This window comes from Anastrepha obliqua, chromosome 2, assembly GCF_027943255.1.
Source record: "Anastrepha obliqua isolate idAnaObli1 chromosome 2, idAnaObli1_1.0, whole genome shotgun sequence".
In the NCBI taxonomy this organism is placed as follows: domain Eukaryota; kingdom Metazoa; phylum Arthropoda; class Insecta; order Diptera; family Tephritidae; genus Anastrepha; species Anastrepha obliqua.
In genome coordinates, this window is record NC_072893.1 from 126,222,639 (window position 1) to 126,244,944 (window position 22,306).

General features: G+C 36.5%; 1 protein-coding gene across 2 annotated transcripts in view; it reads left to right on the forward strand.

Annotated features, from left to right (window-relative positions):
• The first annotated feature begins 8,763 nt into the window (after positions 1-8,763).
• The window catches only part of LOC129236805 (1-phosphatidylinositol 4,5-bisphosphate phosphodiesterase), a 186,044-nt gene continuing 172,501 nt past the window's right edge, over positions 8,764-22,306 (forward strand). For both annotated transcript variants that reach the window (XM_054871043.1, XM_054871041.1), the window contains exon 1: positions 8,764-9,047. The gene's annotated coding sequence lies outside the window, so the exon portion shown is untranslated. The remainder of the gene's footprint in view (positions 9,048-22,306) is intronic.

The window sequence follows — 22,306 nt, forward strand, 5'->3', positions numbered from 1 at the left end:
TCGCAAAAAAAATTAATAAAAATAATAATAATAAAAAAATAGTACAAAAAAAATAAAAAATTAATAAAAAAAATTAAAAAAAAAATTTATAAAAATAATAATAATAAAGAAATATTAAAAAAAATAATAAAAAACATTTTCTTATTCTGTTTTGAAAGCCTTTATCCATGGGAAATATTAATTCAAACATCACCCCAATATTTACCCCAATACGGAGCTCTGTTTGAAGTTCTTTTTTCTACCGACTACACTGCCATTATTTATGCAACCCTAAAAACTCAAAAAAAAATAAAAATAAATAAAAAATAAAATTAAATAAATAGCGCCAACATTCCTGTTAGGAGTTTGGCCGAACTCCTCCTCCCTCCTATTTATCTTGTGCGTCTTCATGTTGTTCCACAAATGGAGCAACCTACAATTTTAAGCTGACTCAAAACGCCAGATATTTGTTATGAGCAGATATTTTTTCACGACAGAAATACCAAGATTCGAACTTACATTTTCTCTGAATTCCGAATGGTAGTTACGCACCAACCATTCGACTACGACAACCGAAAGACCGAGTGCATTGAAATATCACAACTAACTTCTCCCTTTTTCTCATTAAAAATTCGCTTCAATGCTTTGAATTGTGCACAGTTGCCTGATAAGCCGCGTAATCAAAAAACCCTCAGAAGACATCAATCGCATAAAAGTTGCTATTATGAGCGACTTACATAAGTGTACGTGTATGTATGCATGTATGTGTGCAAGTAGGTTGGAGGATGTACGAAGTCGCATGTCGAGCGTGTCTATGCTTTGTAGCTAGGAAGTGTAAACACTAACCTACCATCACACAATTCGCCATACTCCAATTTGACAAATAGTCGTAAAACTGTCAAAATAATCATTCGTTAAGTTTTGCGCTCCAAATAATTGGCAAAGGGTGTGAGAGAGAATCGCTGAGAGAGAAGCGAGTAGTAAATATAGAGTGTAAGTGTTACTGAACTCACCCAATTACAAGTCGCGTGCAATGAGCTTTACGGTCAAGAACAACAAAAACAAAACATCCAAACTCACAGAAGCAGCGCAGCTTTCAAGGATGTACAGAGTAAGGAGTTAGTAGTAGTTGTGATGTGATAAAAGGTTAGGTGGTTAGAAGCGAATACAAATAAATCTGCTACAAGCAATAACAGTAAGGCAGCAACACAAAAAGTCACAATAACAATAACAATTGCATGGAGTAAATACAAGAAGAGCTTTTCGGTAGCAACGCTCAGCATAACTAGGAAACTCATTGAAAATGGTTGAGCTGTAGCAACGTTAGTTTACTCCTTCTCGTTAGCTCAGTTACCATTGTCCGTTACAGTTGCCAGTTCAATTCACAACTCTCCATTCATAAAAAATTGCTAAGCCTAGAAATTTCAAGTTGAGTATTGCCTTCTCTTTCTTTTAAACACACATGCAGACGTATGTGTACTAATATATGTGCTTTAGCGTGGCGAGAATGGATTTCATAGCAATATCCAGACCTTTTAATAATCTGTGAAGTAGCGTAAAAAATATTATTTACTACATCTTACACGATCCCCGTAGGGCTCGAACTAAAGACTCTCCTGATAATATGAGGATATATTTTGAAGCTTTTAAGACTGCATATAGAGCTTTTCGAATCAGTATGAAAACTTTTCAGGGCCGAATATAAGCTTTAAGTTGGCGAAAATAGCATTCAATTTTATTTAAACTTGCAGAGCTTTCTTTGCAACTTGCAGAGCTTTCATTGCAACTTGCAGAGCTTTCATTGCAGCTTGCAGAGCTTTCATTACAACTTGCAAAGCTTTGATTAAAACTTGAAGAGCATTCATTGCAACTTGCAGAGCTTTCATTGCAACTTGCAGATATTTCATTGCAACTTGCAGAGCTTTCATTGCAATTAGTAGAGCTTTCAAAATAGTTTAAAGTGCCGACAGTAATATCTGCTCCCAAACATTTTACAAAATCTTTCGATTTCTATTATTGAGCCTGCATCTCGTACCAAGGCTACCATTTAATTATATATACATATTTACGCTTTTAGAACTTTCACTAAACTTTTTGATTTGAATTACTTTTCTTTCCGGCATGAATCCTGTTTTTTTTTCTTTATTGTGCCCCAAGTTACTCAAAGCTCTACGTCGTCTTCGGACATAAGAAAAGTATTTACGCGAAGCTTTTTAATGGCACAAGAGCACACAGATCAAGTCTTTGGATCTCCGATGGTAGCTTTCGCAAAAGCTTATGAAGTTTCTACAATGGGAAAAATATTTTGTTCTGCAATTTTTGCCTTCCATTTACAACCTTTGGAGTTGTCAGCGCTTTTTTAAAAACCTCGAAGATTTTGTAGCAAAACCATTTATTTAAAAATTGTATCCCAGGTAATTTGACCTCTGGTCATATTTTTCTTGTTGCAGTGCATGTCGTTAATTGCTTCCACCTTCTTTCGGCTAAAGTATCGTAATGTGAATCAATGTCTAGTACCGAACCTCTATATTCCTATGGCCGGGAATCCATATCAGAGGAATAATTCTGGTTCCTCTCTAAGCTGTAAAACTATTTTACTTTGGATGAAATGGAATTGGACTCTAAGGCGGCCTTGATAGTTGCTTGACCATCAGAAAAGATAGGTGCTCTTGCGCCAATTTCTTTGTAGTGTTTTAGTAATTTGCATGCTTCTGTGATTGCATTAGTGCTATCTGGAACATCTGGGAAGTCGAATTGATTTGGAAAAGTTGTGCTGCTCCGAAAAGAGTCCAGCTCCCACACTACAGTACAACTTAGAACCGTTAGAGTAGATTTCATTGCCGAACCTACCAACCTCCTTCGCTTTTCTCCATTCGGCGCTCGGTGAAAAACTTGCCGTAAAACCTTTCTTGAAGTTAAGGTGAAGTCTGTAGTGAAGTTACGTTGTGACGCCTGATGTGTTTTGTTAAACCTTAACAACTTGGGCTTTAGTTTTAATGTAGGCTTCCTGGGCTTTAGGGTTTTTAAGGCAACTTACGATTTGAGGATTGCGAATATCTTCCAGGTCTTTTCGGTTTAATACTAAGCTTTCAACTTTTCAGAAAAGTGGAATTATGTAGTAATTTTTCTTGTATAGCTATTTTTGTGAGCGTCAAACGTGATCCATGAGCTAATGTGTTTACGTAAAACTTGTCAGCCTATCCAATAAGCATAAGATTAAACAGTAGCAGCCACATTAAGCTTACAAAAGTAAGCCTCTCCAGCTAAATTATTTTAATTACTATGTTGCTACACTCACATTTTTCTGCGGATCTGTCACGTTACACAAACATGCGACTGCGACCAAAGCATGTGCTAACATCTCAATCTTGCCTAGTAAGCGCCTTAAGTTATGCTATGAGAGCTGTGTGAAGGCACGTTTGTAGGCAGCATCGACACTCCTTCGCTGGACGGGCTGATTGAATAGATCGAAAATCGAAGTAAGTATGATGATAAATTAAATAAATTATGAAAACAAAAATTAAAGTAAGACATTTAAGGGGGAAGGCGAAGGGAAAGGCGAGGGGTAAGCTACTTAAACGTTTTATTTTGCATTTTTTATATGAATACATAATATCTCAAGAATATTGCACCAAAATTGCAAATCGGTCAGAACTATGCTTAAGCACTGAAATATTTTCAAACAGAGTTGCCAACTATCCAAAAAATGCCATGAAATAGTAATTTGCGATATGCATACCAAACGACATGAATAACACCACTTTAATATTTTATGCTATATTTAAAGAAAGGGTTGCCATCTATTTAAAAATATAAATTTAAATTAGTTAAATAATATATTATATTCTGAGTAACAAGTAAGAGTTTTTAGATAAATATTTTAGCTATTGTGTTACTGAATAGAGTTGCCATGTACCTAAAAAGCTGCTGATGAAATTCACAAGGTGTGTGATATGTAAACCTGCCATATTCGCAGGTGTATCTAAAAAGTGGGCGCGCAGATGTTTGAATCTTAGCCCGACGAGAGCAGGACAGCTGAGAGGAAGGTGCTGAGATGATTTCACCTCATCCTCCAAACAGCTTCTGCAGAAAGAACTTGAAGCAATCCCAAGTTTCAAGTGGCATGGATAACTCAGAAACAATACCCACCAAATTCGAGACTTGCGGTCTTGTTAGCCTTAGAAGTTTTCTCGAGCGCTCCCGATTTACCCCTAGCCAGAATAGTCTCGCCACTTTGCACGTTTGCGCACTCAGCGAGTGCTGGGGCTGAATTGCCACCAGGTCCATCCTTCCAGGAGTAAACCACAGCTTCTCAAGGGAACCACAATCCTCTCATTTCGTGATTAAACCGTCTCCAGGGTCCCCTATTCAGCTAGATCATCAGCCCTTAGATTCCTGCTATGCCACTGCTATCGGGAACCTAAATTTGGTTAATATCGTTTCGAATGTAGTCGTGAGAGAAGTCAGGCATTCCCCAACTAACTTCGAACGCAAAAATAATGAGCTCAAAAGTCCTAATCGCCGCCTGGTTGTCCGAGTAGTTATTCACGATCTTTACTGTAATTACAGGGGCAAGCAACAAATCCACAGCCTCTTCTATTGCGGCTACCTCCGTTTGGAAAACATCGCAGTGGTTCGGTAGCCTAAATTTGAACTTGAGCTCCCCGTTCTCGCAGAATACTCTCCCACTAACTCTGCGTGCTGAAAAAGGTTAACCAGCCAAGGCTTTGCAACGGTGTATGGGCTTGTATTACAAATTGAATGCAGCTGCTGTCTTGAGAGGAACTTTAAAAGGTTCACGTGCGCTTTCTTACTTAACTTTTAAGCACGCTGAGCCATAGGCAATTTTAAAATTTTAAGTAAAATTTTAAGTAAAATTTTTGGAAAGCTCTGCATTTTTTTCGCCACACATCTGTCATAAGGTGGCTCATAATGGGTTTAGATGTATTGAGAACGGGCAAATTAAATTCTTTAATACTTGAAATTTTCTCAAGTTTATTCAGGCGTAGGATTAAATTGATTATAAATGATAAAAAATGAGATTGAAATTTAGAATATATTTTTTTTTAATCCAAAATAGTTTTCTTAACGAAAACCCTGAACTTTTAATCTTTCCCACACCCACCAACTCTACTGCGTATTGCCACGAACGGTGTTGGACTGCTTCTGTTATTTTTATTTTATTTTTTTTGTGCCTGCTTCCAAAATGGCTTAAGTTCACAAATTAAATTAAGTAAAAGTAAAAGCAAACGCAAAATGTCTGACCTCAAACGTAGCCACAGCAACCGTCGCAAAAGCATTCGTCAATGCAAACAAATACGAACATACTTACGCACATACAAACATACATACATATATGCATGTACTGCATATATACCACCATATGTAAGTATACAGGGTGCATACGGTAGTTGAGGACATGCATATGTTCATATGTGGCTGTAACTTCCTGAAGCCATTATTTTTCTTTTTGCTCTGTTTCAGATAAGACATGGAGAGACGGAGACTAGAAATGAAGCGACGTGCAGCTATCGCCACAAGTCTCATCGATTTGGCAATATCTACTTGTCTTAAGTGCGCCCGTTCATTCGTTTATTCAACGCTGCAAGTGCAAGCGATCATTGTCGAGTTCCCTACAAAATCAATGAGGGCGCTTGCGAGGGAGCTTAAAGTTTCTGAGAGCTTTATCCGTCGAGTGGTCCATGAAGATGTTCGGTGTGAATCCTATGCTTTCTAAACTAAATCAAACTCCCTGAAGCGCCTGAGATGTTATGGTTTTCTTCTACCGAAAAAAAATTGGGCCCAGACTTTGGTCTTACAGAGGTTTCAGTTATGGTTTTTAGCGTATTGAGCAACAAAGGGCATGCCAAGTATCCTCAACACCATGTCTTCTCTGAAAGCTGCATGTAATACCGCTATGACTAATATGAATAAGAAGCATTTGATTTCGGGCATGTTTCCGCACCCGGATTGAGGAGGTTATGACAGCTAATGGGAAATTTTATCGAATTATTTTCATGTCAGTGTTGTGTAAAAATTTCGTGAAATCATTAAATCAAGTCATCCTCAAATATCGTACGCACCCTGTAGACATCACTCATACGCCGCGCATATCCGCCTACACAAGCCACAGCTAAGCTGGTTGCACACAGCTAAAGTTTCCACTAAGTATTTAGAGAAGCCTCACCGTGTTCTGGCCACAAATTGGTTGATGGTTTTTGGTGTTGAGTGTAGTTGTTGTAATACTGTCAGGTAGACAAAAGCAACGGCAATGAGATATGTAAGCATGCCGAAAGTTTTTTTAATTTGTTTTTCTAAGGTCAATGCGAATTTCGCGCGACACTGAAAAAGCCTTACAAGCACCACAGCGATTGTCTACCAGCAACAAGCAGGTACAAGCAGTGCAGAAACAATCTAGAAGCAACAACTAAAATAGTAATAACAAATGCGCACATTTATAGTGGCTTAAATATAGGCAACGGTGGTTGTGAGATGAGTAGTGCGATGAAATGGACGAGGCAGTGGGTTGGGATTTTGCGCTAATGTCACAAATTCAGGTGTCGAATTGCAAAGCGACAGCGGTAAAAGAAGTACAGCGTACATACATACATACAAACATACATAATTGCACTGAGCTACACTGATAAGTATAAAAATTTATCGAAAATTTATTAAAAAAAAAAAAAAATGGAGTTTGTAGGAATCTTTAGTGAATGCTTTGTAGGTGCCTTTGTTTGAGCGTTTACTGTTTATGAGGGAAAAAATGAGAAGTAAATATAAAAGGTACCCACCCAGCGTACATTGCTACGCCTGGAACAATAAATTGTTTGACTTTTATTAAAGCAAATCTGGCAATAAATACGACTTTTCGAAATATGTCGATTCCAGTGTCACTTACCGAGTCAGTTGTTGGCCAAAACTTTTCTCTTCAAAAAACGCATTTCAGCTTTACAAGAAATTTCATAGTGTCTAATAGATTGTCTAACGACCGGGAGTTTCGTTACAAGAAAGATTTAAATGCTGCCGAATAGGCGTATCCTTTTCGCAATGCGCGTTGTGTAATTTGTTAGTTTTGTCAGAAATTTAAAAAGCGTCCTTTGTTTTTATAAAATGAGTTCCGCGTAAAAAAAACGATTTGAAGCAGGCTACACACCCTAAAGGTCCCAAAATGTCACGTGCATCTGCATAAATATATTTTAAGAAGTGGAATGCATTCATAAAAAATGGAGAATTTAAGAATTCCCCGAATGAGACCCAAAAACCAACAAAAATACCTTTCCAAAGCAAGATCAGAAGATCATTGATTTCTTTGTGACAAAGCTGAATTTTTTGCTGCGTGAAGCAGAAGCAGTTTTAAGGAAATGTGGTGTTGAATATATCCAAAGACACAATGCGAGGACGTTTACGGGCAGAGGAGCATAAATTCCAGACCACATTGAAGGAACCGCTGCTCTCATTATCACAGATTAAAAAAATACTTTCATGGACTAAGGCAAATTCAGAACGGAATTGGGCCAACATAGTATTCACCGAAGAATCTTCCTTTTGGGCGCATAGCTGCATACGTCGATCCTGATTATCGACAAGTTCCATAAACTGTTGAACATCGGGTTAAGATTCATATTTGGGGCTGCTTCTCCGAAAAAGTATATATTTGGCCGTTTATTTGAATACAGTCTTGAAATTTTGCTGAAAAGCATTATTACTGACAGCTGCGAAAATGTTTGGAACAACTAGCTAACCTAGGACAGCGATCCGAAGCATTGAAGTCAAAAGTGTGTAGAGTGAATTGGCTTGCCAAGTCACCTCATGCCAACTCAATTTACGATTGGGTTTTCAAGTATGATCACCCGGCCTTCACAATTGCAAGAGCTTCGAAAATCCTTGCCTTTAACATATTTTCACTTCCGCTAGTCTTTGCCTTACTATTTGAAGGGTATACACAATAAGGGCACCTTATCACGTTTTTGCAACCAGCTGCTAGCAAATGCCAAAAGCGACTTGGAGAAATGCATACATACGCGTATATTTACAAATAGATTATAAGACGGTAGCTTTTTGCTTAGTACGGATGTGGGACTTACAAAGAAACCTATATATGCGTGTGTGTATGTACTATATGTTTGAAGGTATGCCGGTGTGCAAGGGGGTATAGAATATATATGTAAATGTACAAATTGTCTATTTGTAAAACTTGCAAATATTTCAATGGCACGACCAACAGTAGCAAAGAAGGTGTCTAATTAGGTGGCAGCTGTTTGCTTGGAAATGCGTCGCAGTAGCAGTAACAATAACTTCGCTACACTCACGCGGAGGCGAAGCAACAGCACCGAGCGTTGGTTACGCAGCTGGCAGCGCTATCAGTAGCGTCGAAGCAACGGTGCATACATACCTTTGCACACTGTGCCGTCATCAAGTGTCGACTGCCATGACCAGCAATGCTTGCTGCTGCACAACAACCACTTTTGTTTTTGTGCTCTGCACCAGTACTTATACTAGTTGTGGTTGTTCTTGTTGCTGCTCTACTGCTATACGCGTACACCACTGACGGGCGTTGGGTGGTGGGCGAACGAACATGTGCCGAAGCTTAAGCTTTCGCCGCATTGAGTGCGCAGCAAGCGATTGAGTAAGTGAGCTTTTTCACCATCACTACGAGTACTCAGCTGCTAACAGCTACCCGCTCGGTACAATGCAAACAATTGCAGGCCAAGTGTCGTAAGGTGTACGCTCGTATCTATCATTCTATCGTTCATAATTGTCTGTGGCTTGCTGCTGAGTGTTGGGCTGAACGAATGTTCAGTCTCTCATCGTCTATGGTCGTGTGCGCAGCATCAACAACGCGCAAATCGGAATAAATTTACATTTTCTGTCGGATACCAAAAGGCAGTAAGTTAAATCGGGAAAGTGAGAAAGTGGCTAAGAAAAAAAGGAAATATGTAGAAAAAGCTATTGTGGAAATGTTAAAATACGTGCGTAGCGAAAATGCAAAAAGCGGGCGGATTTGTGTAACGCAAATGTTAAGTTTTATGTGAAATGTTTCATTGCTCGGAAGTTGTGGTGTTGATTAGGTAAATATTGTGGTGCAGCCAAGCAAAAACACACAAAAAAAAAAAATAACAAAAGGTTCTGTGCCAGTTAATCTGTAAATACTTGCACACATTGCATCTACACATACATATACATATCTGCATATGTATGTATATCGCGCGTGCAGTGACGGAAAGAAAAATGTTTGCAAAAATTTTCGCAAGGCAAAGGTGAAAATTGTATGTATGTAGCTATAAGCGTTTGTAGTTCTCACACTTGCACTCACACACACATACACGTACTCACATCCCTTGCACGCCTTTAAACTCAAACAAGCATCCGCAGCTATCGGCTAGTATAAAAAATGTACACAAAAATGAAAATTACATACAGCCTGAAAGCTGGCAAAAAACGTGAAAAACGTGCGCTAGCACTGGCATAAACATTCAGCAGGCATAGCGAAGGCAAAGAGCACAATCCACGCAGCGTAAGGATTTTGATTGGTGGAAATGCAAAAAGTAGCAAATAACACGGAAAAAACAAAAACCGTATTTTTTTGTCTTACGTTGTGTTTTTAACTGCTTCTTCACAACCACTGAACGGCTCGTCAAATCTATCCTAGCATTTTTATAACTGCTTTTTGAGACGCATAGAATTTTCGCTGAAATTTACTACCCTACCAGCTGCCAAGTTAACGAAATTGCCTTGCAAAGACCGAGACCTACACCTGAAAAGTGTTCACAATTCGTGCAAATTTAACCTAAAAACTCATTCGCCTACCTTACGCTCCATATAATTGTCTATATGAAGAGTTTGTAAGCAATACAGTACAGGTTACAGACTGTGTAGGTTCCAGTCAGTGTAGGAAGAGATGTTGTTTTTTAAAAGCAGTTCACTCGTTGGCGCGCAGCAAACATTTTTCCATTCCTATTTTCACTTATTCTTAAAGTATTGCGAGCTTTTGTGGAATGCAATTAGCCGCTTTAGCAAAACTATGCCTGAAGATGCCTATATACCTTGAAGAAGTGGTCCCTCAAGAATGTCAAGCATATTCTTTAAATAGAAAGTACAGGAAGTGCTCGTTTCCGCATCTCTACAGCTTCTACTGTAATCGTTTTCCGAAGGCCCCAACTGGGTGACCATGCAGTCTAATATCTATAAGTATGCACATAGGATCCTCTAACGCCTAGTTGGGCGTCTGACGATTCGTGAGCATATTGTGTTTTAGATAAGTAGGTTGCTAGTCTTCCTATCCTAGCTTGGTGATAGTTGAGCTATCCACACCTCGAAGCAGGTGTTTGTCTGTTTTGGTTTGCGAGTGGTATTTTATTTCCCACTTACCCTGCATGATGACAAGCATTTCCCAATCCGCCACCTGGGGACGCATCCTATGGGAGACAGACAACTCCACACGGAGCAGCCTAATGGCGCCTAAGAATCACCGTGAGAAGCCGTAAAAGTAGTGTGTACTTCTCGCACTGGTTCCTGGTAAAAGTGAATGCCATACTCTGGAAGCGTCCATGTTAGTTCACCTGTTGTACTTTCTCATCAATTTATGAAAGCGGCAAAATCAGTGAGGCATCGACTCAATTCAACATGCCGCTTCTCAGACATGTTTCTGCGTGCATTTGTTTGCTTAGTCATTTTTGCAAAAAACAATGAAGTTCCAGGACTCAGTATCGACTGACGCTGTGCTAACTATTTAAGGGATTGTGAAGTCTTCCACAGTCTCGATGACATTGCGAGTTGGTCTTTGGAAACGCAAGAGTCTCGATCACAGACTGACTGTCAAGGTTAGCGAGCTTCGAAGGAGGGAGTTTCATGATGCTCATCATGCTAGATTCCATAGATCTCTGCCTAAAAAACATTGCTGTAGCTGGAAAGCTTGTCAGCTTTTCTCAATGAAAGTTGCTGGAATAAGACGCTAGATTCTATTGCATTGCCTATTTTTGAACCATCTGTGAAGATTGGAGTGCTATCATCGCTCTGAGCGTTATCGTATTCCCAGTCCCTTCTGTCGGAGAAGTGAAAATCGAAGTTGTTGACTTGCGTGAGCTGCTAGAGTCAGCCTCTGTGTTTTCGCTCTAATCTCTTTAAAGTGTAGATTTGGGCTTTCTGTTTCTCGACTTTACATCTTGTACCTCTCCTGGCCACATTGGTTGCCCAGTTTTATTGTGCCGTCAGCTTCCGTAGCAGAGTATTTCTCACTTAGTCCTTGAAATCGAACACTTTTACCGAATTTCAGTATTTTTGTATTCTCATCAAACCGAACCTTGTTGCCCTGAAATATTAAAACAATGATTATTTAACTCTTTGATAAAAGTTGGTCTACGGCAATCCCATGTGAGTATACCGGATATGGCCTGGGTTCGGTAATAGAATTTCCAACAGCCTCTTTCGCTTTCACCTAAATTCTGTGACTAGAATCATCACTGGTTACTGCCCAATAGGGACCCATGACAGTGTAATAAGACATTTGGTAAACAATTTTTCAGCAGTTGTCGCGACAAGGTAAATCGAAGGCGTCAACAAATATTTCTTGCCTTTGTCATGTTTTAGTGAGTTCTAAATAACAGAATAATCTTTATTTCGGCTTGGCGTGAAAATTCTTGTATGAAAATTTTCACCTTATTAAAAGCTACTTTTAGAAGAATCAAAGATTTGTATGAAAATGGGCCTCTGGATCTGAGTGCACCTCATTCCTGGATATAGATGGAAGCAACCACTATAGCCTAACTACGTCATTCCGTTGCTTTGAAGTGTTTCAGACTGTAATCAAAGTACTCTTGACGTTTTATTCGAAACCTGCCTTAAAAATCCACATACATTTTTTCCATGTTTGTTTTTGAAGATTCTAAATATCATTTAATTCTCAATAACTAAAGTTTTTAATTTTAATTTCCAGTCCAAAAACTTTTGAAGTAAACTGAGTATTCGAGAATTTGAGAGCATTTTTAAGCATCTCTAATCCTTTGTAATTGAAATTGAGTCCGAGATGGGGTAAGGAAAACGAAGATCAGATTCATCGACAGAATGCCTTTTAAAGTAATTAAAAATTGTGCAAAAAAAAAATGTGAGAAATACTTAAAAGTTGCACACTCAGGCAAAACTCGTTCACACAAAAAAAAAAATCTGTATTTTTGTGTACAAATGAAAATCCTTGCATAATCAAGCATACTTAAAGGCGTTAGCAAACCGTGTACAAAAGCGTTTGGTGAAATAGCGAAAACATTTTGTGGCGCATTCAACGCCTCCTTTAAATTGTTTTTCTTTGCTTTTACTTTGTGCTCTATTTTCCGATTTCCATGCAAACAGCTGTTAGCGCTGGCATAGTTTTAGGCGTTGTTTCAAGGATTGCTTCAGTGGCGGTATATTGCGGTGGATGTCGTTCATTTATTTATTTAATTTTTATTTTTGGCGCGCAGAGCATAAAGTGATTGCACACTTGTAGGCGTTACAGGAATAATGGAAGGGCTTTTTAGTGAATGGAAATTTTTAGACAGGGCGGGGCTTAAAATTTGAGGCAGTTAAATGTATTTGAATTCAGACTTTAAAGTAATATTTTTCTATCAAAGATTTTCAAGAAAGTTACGTAAAGACTCTTATACACCGATTTGCTAATACGATTTTGAAGTATTTATTCTGGGCTTCACAAAAATTAAGATAAAATTAAATGCTTTGCAAATTGAAATTTTCTATGGCAATGCAATTTTAGAAAGCATAATAACGCGATTTGCATTTTTATATTTCTTGTCTCAAATAAAAAAAAACTTTTTTAAAAAGAGAACATTCAGATATATTCTTACGAATATCAGTCGACAGACCTTTATACATTTTTTATGTTATAAATTCTGCACACTTTTTGAACTTCCACTTTAGCTTAGAATAGATAGGATAAATGACTGCTTTAGCTTAACTGTTATACAAAATTGTTACATGTCATTCATATCCTCATGCACAGGGTCAGTTACACAGCTCAATAAAGAAAATGCAATACATTGACAAAAGTATTTTACCAACTGTTATACAGTTTGCATAGTGATTATCTGTATATTGGCACGCGTTCGCTCTTTAAAATTTACATTTGCAGCAAAGTGTTGAATTATTGTTCTAAATATACAGTGAAACACTAACTTTCAAACGGTTATACAAAACTGTTATACACAACTTTATAGTTAATAGCAATTGGATATATGTTTCCTAAACTTTCCAATGCACTTCTTATTATTTAAAACAAATTGTTAAAAAAAATTGTTGCAAATGTCTTTTTTAACTGTTATATACAACTTTATATAAATAATTACTAACTCTCAGTTACGTCAAGCGTGTAGTGAGAAACACATTTACCTGCTACAATGTAATTTTTACTTTTTAAATCCAAAGTTCAAATTCCTGACAAAACGAAACTGTTATACAGTTCCGTACAGGCTAACACGCAATGCCAGCGTACAAACTTTTAAAAGCTGACTAGATTATATACAATCTTAAAATACAAAAAAAATTACCGAGTATCGAATTTCAACTGTAATACTTGACTATAAGCAGTTATGATTTTCATATTAAAAATATAAAAACTATTCAGATGTCGTAATTAAATCTATGTAAGCATATTCCAATAGTACGTTCAATTCATACATCCAAGAACTTGTTGTAAAAACTGTTATACAAATTATTTTATGCAAAAAGGTAATAAAATAGCCAAAACTTATATGCGAACTGAATATAACCTTTTCTCAACAACACATTGAACTCATTATTTATTAGCTGTTATAAAATAAAACACTTAAGGGGGGACCCTCATTTAGACGGTCGAAAAATGCATCATTTTTGGGAATTTTTTTCTCAGGTAAAATAACTTCAAACGTTTTGTAATTCATAAAGTACTTTAATAAATGTCTTGACTGTCTACAAAAATTTTCGGAGAAGAAAAAAAACATTTTAAGTATGGAAATATACACCTCGTCCATGGCACCTCATTCTATCTGTGTACATTCTAGCGCTCTGAATTTTTTTCTGAAATAAAAAAACCAAATTTTTTTTAAAACTTTAGGATAATACCTTCGATGTGACATTTTGATTTAAAAAAAAATGTCGAAATTGATATTTTTTACCCAGTTTTATGTTAAAAGTGATTTTTCATGCATAAAAATTGACTTTAAAATTACAAAAAAATATGAAAATCTTTTTTAAAAAAAAAACACTTAATGTCACATTGAAAACAATTTAATTATCTTTAAAATGAGCTATTGTAAAGCCTGATTGGTTCAATACAGCGTTCTCAATTGTGTACACAAAATCGAAAAATGATGTTTCGAGAAAAACGCGTTTAAAGTTTTGGATACAGGCGATCAGGCCACCCGTCGCGTCCTGTTAAAAATTTTGTCACTCCTTCAAAAATACAGATATCGACTTGAAATTTTGAAATTTTTTATTTCCAAAAAATCGATTTTTTTGACCCGATAAATGAGGGTCCCCCCTTAAGCAATACAAACATTTATTAAAATAGCGCCAAAGCCTCCAAAACTACAAATTTATAATATTTTTGTGTATTTCCGCCTACACTCACTCTGCTTATATACTCTACCTTTGATTTTCTATCTTTGTAATGGACTATGTTTAAGTTCGTGCGGTTTTTTTTCGAAATTTGAAGTTTTATTGACGTAAAATGGTTACAAATTTAATATTCAAAGTATTGTCCATCGCTTACTACTTTTTCCCATCTTTCTGGCAATTCACGGATTCCCTTTGTGAAAAATTCGGTCGGTTTTGCCGCAATCCACGAATCGATCCATTTTTTGACTTCATCGTAATTACGGAAGTGCTGGTCAGCCAGGCCATGTTGCATCGATCGGAAGAGATAGTAATCGGATGGCGCAAGGTCTGGACTATACGGCGGGTGGGGTAGGACATCCCATTTGAGCGTTTCTAAGTATGTTTTGACCACTTGTGCAACATGTGGCCGAGCATTGTCATGTTGCAAAATAACTTTGTCGTGTCTATCGGCGTATTGCGGCCGTTTTTCTCGCAGTGCTCGGCTCAAACGCATCAATTGTCGTCGGTAGACATCCCCCGTAATCGTTTCATTCGGTTTCAGTAGCTCATAATACACAACACCCAGCTGGTCCCACCAGATACACAGCATAACCTTCAGGCCATGAATATTCTGCGCCGACGTCGATGTTGAAGCATGGCCAGGGTATCCATACGTTGCCCGACGTTTTGGATTGTCGTAATGGACCCACTTTTCATCGCCAGTCACAATTCGATGCAAAAAACCCTTTCTTTTGTGCCGTTGAAGCAGTTGTTCGCATGCCATAAAACGGCGTTCAACGTCTCTTGGCTTCAATTCATACGGCACCCAATGGCCTACCTTTCGGATCATTCCCATGGCTTTTAAACGTTTGGAAATGGTTGATTGATCAACTCCCAAAGTTTTTGCAACCTCTTCTTGCGTTTGAGCCGGATCTTGATCGAGCAATTCCTCCAATTCGGTATCCATGAACTTTGGCGGCGCACCCTCGCGTTCTTCGTCTTCCAAGCCAAAATCACCACTTTTAAAGCGTGCAAACCACTTCTGGCACGTTCGCTCAGCTAGAGCATGCTCACCATAAACTTCCACCAAGATACGATGACTTTCGGCTGCTTTTTTCTTCATATTAAAATAATGAAGAAGAATTCCCCGCAAAAACACATTATTTGGCACGAAATTCGACATTTTCAAGTGTGGTAAAAATATTGTTGTTTACGCTTCAAATAAAAAACTTATACTGACGTTTGTGCCTTACGACAGTAGCTCTCCAATGAATGTTTGGAAATGTGGATCGATGGAATAATAATCAAGTTACGCCATCTGTTGTAAAACCGCACGAACTTATCGATAGACCTATATATCTTATTTCAACCACACACATACTTTTCAAAGCTTCTTTTGCTAAAAATAGCCCTTTTTCGCTCACTCCATTTTCCTTGATCTCTTAGAGCTCTGCCGCTGGTCAAGTGCATTCAATCGTTTAAGTCTGATAGTCAGCTTCAATTTCCGTAAACGCAGCATCTGCAAACCCTTTGGCAATAGAGCCAGACCTCCCGGCAATCAATCAGTCATTTTGTACGCCCGCTGGGCAGTCAAAGTTCTCAGTGGCAATCGCTGCGGTAATGTCCACTCTGTCCGCTGTTTGTTGTTAATTTCATGCTACACAAAGGCGGGTAAAGGACAAGCTTCATGTATGTATGTATATATGGACTTTTTTGATCAACATATTCAACTGAAATTTTCATAAATTTTGCAAAAATTTTCAAACCTTACGAATTACTATTCAAGAATTCTCTTGTCAAAAAGACAAAAAGAAAAAGTGCGAAAAAAAAATAATATTTGCAATCACATAAATGTTCAGAAGCATTTCATTTCAGTATTGAAAATGTGCAGACAGTCAGTTAACAAAAAAAAAAAAAATAAATAAATACAAAAATTTATTGTAATGGGAAAAATAAATAAATATTTGTATAACGAGTAGCAACACTAAATGGATCATTTGGTTAAGGCAATATACAATTTACACGCGCTGTGTTAGCGGTGGCAAGGATTTGGAATATTTTAGAGAAATAGTGACACATGGTAAACAGAATGTATTTTCAATAATGTAAAATTTGATGGCGTACCAGTTGGCGAGCAAATGTAATTTCCAGGCGACTGGTTTTTATGATGAGCTGGGAAAAAATGCTATTACATATGTATATAAATGAATAAGTGTTTAGACTGTTTAGACGTAATCGAATTTTGTGTGGCTGAAAAAACTGTAAACTTGATTCCATTATATTTGAAGGGTAGTAACTGGATACATGATTTTGAAATTGTAAAAGAAAGTTTTGTTCAAAATGATTTTGTAAATGGTGTTGTAATCGGTGACCTTAATGTACGAATTGGAGACTTACAAGTAAATATGGACGAAATCTTACTAAATGATATTGTAGGAGGAAAAGCAGATAGGAATTCAAGAGACAAAAAAATCAATAGAGGTGGGAGGCAGTTCATAGAGTTCTGTATAAATAATGGTCTAATAGTGTTGAATGGCATGTTAAGTAGTGATATTGAGGGAAAATTTACTTATGTTAGTAATATAGGTGAATCAGTAAATGATATATGTGCAATATCTCGGGACATATTGAAACATGCGTCTGATTTTATAGTGGACTATAAAACATGGTCTGATCACATGCCTATTATTTTAAAAATGCAATTGCCTGCAAGAAAATCAGCTTCAATATGCAAGACGAACTTGTTACCAAAAATTGTTTGGGATGAATTACGAGCAGAATTGTATAACAAGAAACTTATTAGCAACCTACAGAAAAAGAAATATGTAAAAAAAGAGCTAGATCTTGAAGATTTAACTGATATAATTAGAATATCAACTTCACAGAGGCGCAATAAAGAAAGATTAAGAAAAAAATCGGAATGGTTTACCTGGAAATGTCGGTCAGCTAGAAAGATGTCTTTAAAACAACTGAGAATTTATAACAAAACTTTGAGTGGAAGTGATAAAAAGAAATATATTCAGGCAAATAGAAAATACAAGAAACTGTGTGAAGAGAGCAAGAAGAATTACTATGACAATCTTGAACTCAGAATAAATGAGGTTAATAACAGTAAGGATTGGTGGAAGATGGTCAACGTCCTTCGGTGTTCAGTCACAGAATCTTATCTAGAGGTATCGCCAGCAATATTCATGCACTATTTTCAAACATTATTAAATCCAACTCGCTGTGCACCATGTATACAATATGTGGCAAATCTAGTAAGGGATGATGGTCTAGACAGACCAATCTCAATAGACGAAATCAGATTGATGTTACAAAAAACGAAATGTGGAAAAGCTCCAGGCTCAGACAAGGTTCCATATGAGTTTTTTAAAAATGCCGATGACCGGTTTCTTGTTGAGTTGGCAAACGTTTTTAATAGGCTATATAATATGGGCCAAGTATCTGAATGTTTCGAAACAAGTCTGATATATCCGCTCTTTAAAAAAGGCGATAGGAAATCTCCCTCCAATTATAGAGGTATCTCATTCATGAATTGTGTTGCAAAGATAATGATGGGCATTTTAAATGAGCGACTCACAAGCTGGGTAGAAAATAAAAATATTATAACAGAATTTCAAGCAGGTTTCAGAAAGCGACATTCAACTGTAGATAACATATATAACCTAGCAGCAATAGTCCATATTAAGTTTAGGGAGAAGAAAAAAGTGTACGCGTTTTTTGTGGACTTTAAAGCCGCTTTTGATACTGTCCCTAGACAACTATTGCTATACAAGCTTCATGAAATAGGAATCTCCACCAAAATGGCAAACTTTATTGAAAGTTATTACAGAAATACATGTTCGATAGTAAAAGTAGGAGATGAAATGAGTGAAAAATTCAAAATATCGTCAGGAGTAAAGCAAGGGTGCCTGCTTTCACCTTTGCTCTTTGCTCTTTACTTGAATGACCTGCACGACAGCTTGGAGTGTGGACTCTTTATAGATGAGTTAAATATCCGTTTGTTATTATATGCTGACGATATCGTCATATTGGCAGATGAGGTTAGTGCTCTTCAAAAAATGATAAGCAACTTAGAAAAATACTGCGATAAGTGGAATATGCAAGTGAACTTATCTAAGTCAGCTATAATGATTTTTCGGAGAGGCGGTAGAATAGCAGAAAAAGAAAAGTGGTTTTTTCACGGCGAAGTTATACCAATAACGAAAGAATATAATTACTTGGGTGTAAAGCTAACATCAAAACTCAGTTTCAAGCAACATATAGAAAATAGAAATGTTCTAGCGAAAAACAGCATAAATGCAACTTGGTGCACATTTCTTAGTAAAAATAAAATTAAGTTGTCGGCAAAATGGAAACTGTTTTTAGCGGTGACTAGAGCAATCCAGAGTTATGCTGCTCAGGTATGGGGAAACTCGTTGTTTGAAGAAGTAGACAAAATTCAACTTTATTTTTTAAAAAGGGTACTTCATCTCCCGAGTAATACGCCATCTTATTGCATTCTCTTAGAGACAAACGTTCCAAGTTTTCATTTGTATACACTGCAGCTTCACTTAAAATATATATTTAAAACGTTATTTGAATATGATGATAATAGATTGCCTCATATACTATCAAAAAAGATTTTAGAGAAACAGATATTTTGGGTTGAAGAAATTAGTAATCTAGCACAAAAGTTAAATATAGCATGTAACTGGGGCACTTTAAATAAAAGAGAGTGGAATAGAAATATAATTTCAATAATAGAAAATCTTCATGATTCGAATACTCGTACTTTATGGGAAAGGGCACACCAAAGCACCCGATTATATAAGGAATTAGATCATAACAACGCCAGAAGCTATTTAAACGATAATACTGGAATCTATAAAATTATGTGGATTATGAAAGCCAGATGTGATTTAATATACTTGGGAAGCCAAAGGGGTTTAAATTGCACTTTATGTAACTTAAAGGAATTAGAAGACATCACACATTTCTTAGGAAAATGCCCGATACTTAAAAGAATTCGTCAAAGATTTTTTGGAAAATATAGTTTAAACCGAGATGAAATCATTGACATTTTAAATGGTGTTGGCCCTTCTGGATATAATAACTTATTTAAGTTCATCACTGGTGCTATAGAATATAGAAAATTAATTTTAAGCGAATTCAATATATAGTACCATAGTAACATATGTAAAATGTAAGATTTTTGTTTTTTTTTTTTTTTTTTTTCTTTTCTTCCGACAAACGACCTAGTGTCACTGTCGTACGTTCTAATGTTAATGATTAAAAATGAAATGTAATGTTTATTTTAAGAAAGTCGAACAATAATAATAATAAATAAAATAATAAATGAATTTATTTATAAATGTGGAAAAAGATGCACATTTTTGAATGCAGAGCACTTGAGAATGAAATTAGTATTGACAAAAGTGTTAGAGGGTTTGTTATCAACATTGTGTTAAAATTGTGTTACTATTTTTACCTTAAAATACGTCAGAGAAACTGTTATAAAGTGTTATACATACTGTTATACACACTTCTAAACGCTGTTACACACAGTGGCATACCTCATACAAATGTCTGTACTGTATATTAAAACTTTAACTTAATATAAAGCTGTTATACAGATTTTTAGACGCTTAATTTAAATAAAGTTTTAATACTATCAAACTGTTTAAACAGTTCGTTTGCTGTATTATAAATTTGAACTGTTATACAAACTATTATGCGCTACAACTGATCCTCAAGCCTTTAATGATAAACAAAGTAGTGCTAAAATAACAACAGCTTAACAACTTGAACCTATTGTAATTGCTTTAATATTCCTGTCAAATGCTTTTCTAAAATTGTTATGCAAACTTGAAAATATTTCCAAAACTATGATAATGATAATTTTGATTTTATAATATTTTTTATTTCGTGTTGATCTTATAATTAAAAAACTAGAAACCTATTGCTTTTGCTTACATTGTGTAATCTATTACAACAATTTTGCAAGGCCGCATAAATATTTTGTATTAAAGTATTCAATAAGACCGTTATAAAGTGTTATAAAACTGTTATACACCACCCCCAATGTGTAATAGGACTTCTTGCATAGGAAAGTTGCACAAGTTGTTGTGGAATTAAAATACAACTGTTATACACGCTTTGAAAGTAATATTTTTTTAAATTTGGGAATGTACGGAATGTTTATCCACGTTTAGAAAATCGAATATAGAAGTATATGTGGTAACGAGAATACTAACTGCTGCTGGAAGCTTTGTCAGCGTGCCGCACAATAATTTGCTTAGAAACTCCAGATATAAGGATGAGACAGCGTAAATTCGACGGTTATGTGTATATTTAGCTGCAAAAACAAGGAGATGCAAGTTTCTGGAGTACTAGTTATTATATTTTTTTCAGAAGCGAGGCAGTTTAGATACCATATAACACACCTTATTGAAATACTACATTTAACCAAGTGATCATCTTATTGTAATCATGCCCATATTTGCTTTAAAAATGTGCGTACGATAACCCCTCTCTCTCCAAGATCATTGATCGCACTTTTTGCCTTTACTTTTTTACATTTAATCCACATAAGGAACAAATTTAGTTATCTTTGTAGCAGAGTATAGCCTATCTTTGCTTTAAAAATATGCGATCGATAACCCCACTGTTGGTCTGCCTCAATATCACTTATCACATATTTCTCTTTTATGATTACTTTTATCTCAACTCACCTTAAGATGCTTGAAAGGTTGTGCTTTAATTTACATACGGAGAAATATTGTGACAAACATTTTGTTTACTTAACTGGTCTTTATTCTTCAAGTAAGAATTATTTATCATGAATTTCATGCTCCTTTCATTTGAAGATCACTAAACCTCAAACCCAAAAAAGGGGAAAAAAACTTCAGTTCAGCGATCTCTACTCAAGTCACTGTTGATCGATAGCTGCCGCTGCATGATAAATAGCCAAACGTTTGCATTTTAATGCATTATTTTAACGATCACTGATCGCCAAACGCGAGCAGCTATTCAAATCACCCCCCGCGCAAGTCACTTCGCAAACAGTGCGGCGCAAGTGGTGATCGCCACACGGTTTTTGTTTTTTGTTACGCCGCATAGTCTATAAACAATTTAACGCGCTGTTTTCGATTTTCTATAAGCTTTTTACCATTTTTCAATTTGAATGTTTTCGCTGCTTTAAATGTACAGAGAGAGCAAGATCAACAGAAAGGAAGAGAGCGAGCACTAGCGAGAAAGAGAGAGTGGAGAGGGAGGCATGAACAGGGCAGTAATTTGGAGCAACGTTAAGTCAAGTTGATTGATAGCTGGCAAGGCAAGCCGGACCGTTTCAAGCAATGAAAAGCTGCAGGTGGGAGAGTAGACGTTGCTTCGTAAATTGTGCAATGTAAATTGTGCACTGAGTGTGCATTGCGCGAGAATGGTGGGAAGTTGCGAGCGTGTGTTGGAAATGTGAGTGATTGCCAACACATCGCCCATGAATTGTTCGTACGTGTACTCTGTTATTTATTTATTTAATTTTTTATTTGTGTTAATAAATTCTTTGATTTTAATTTGCTTGTGAGCATGAATAGCAGATGTATGTATGAAAATATATTATTATTGTTATGCTTAGGCAACTTTCGCTCTCATTACCAGTGTGCGGCAATGCAGTCTAGTTGCGCCACTTTTACTAGAAGCAGATATTTTTTACAGAGTACGCCTATATAAGGCACTTTGAGGCGAGCAAAAATAACATAATTTTTATATTTGTTTTGTATAACTA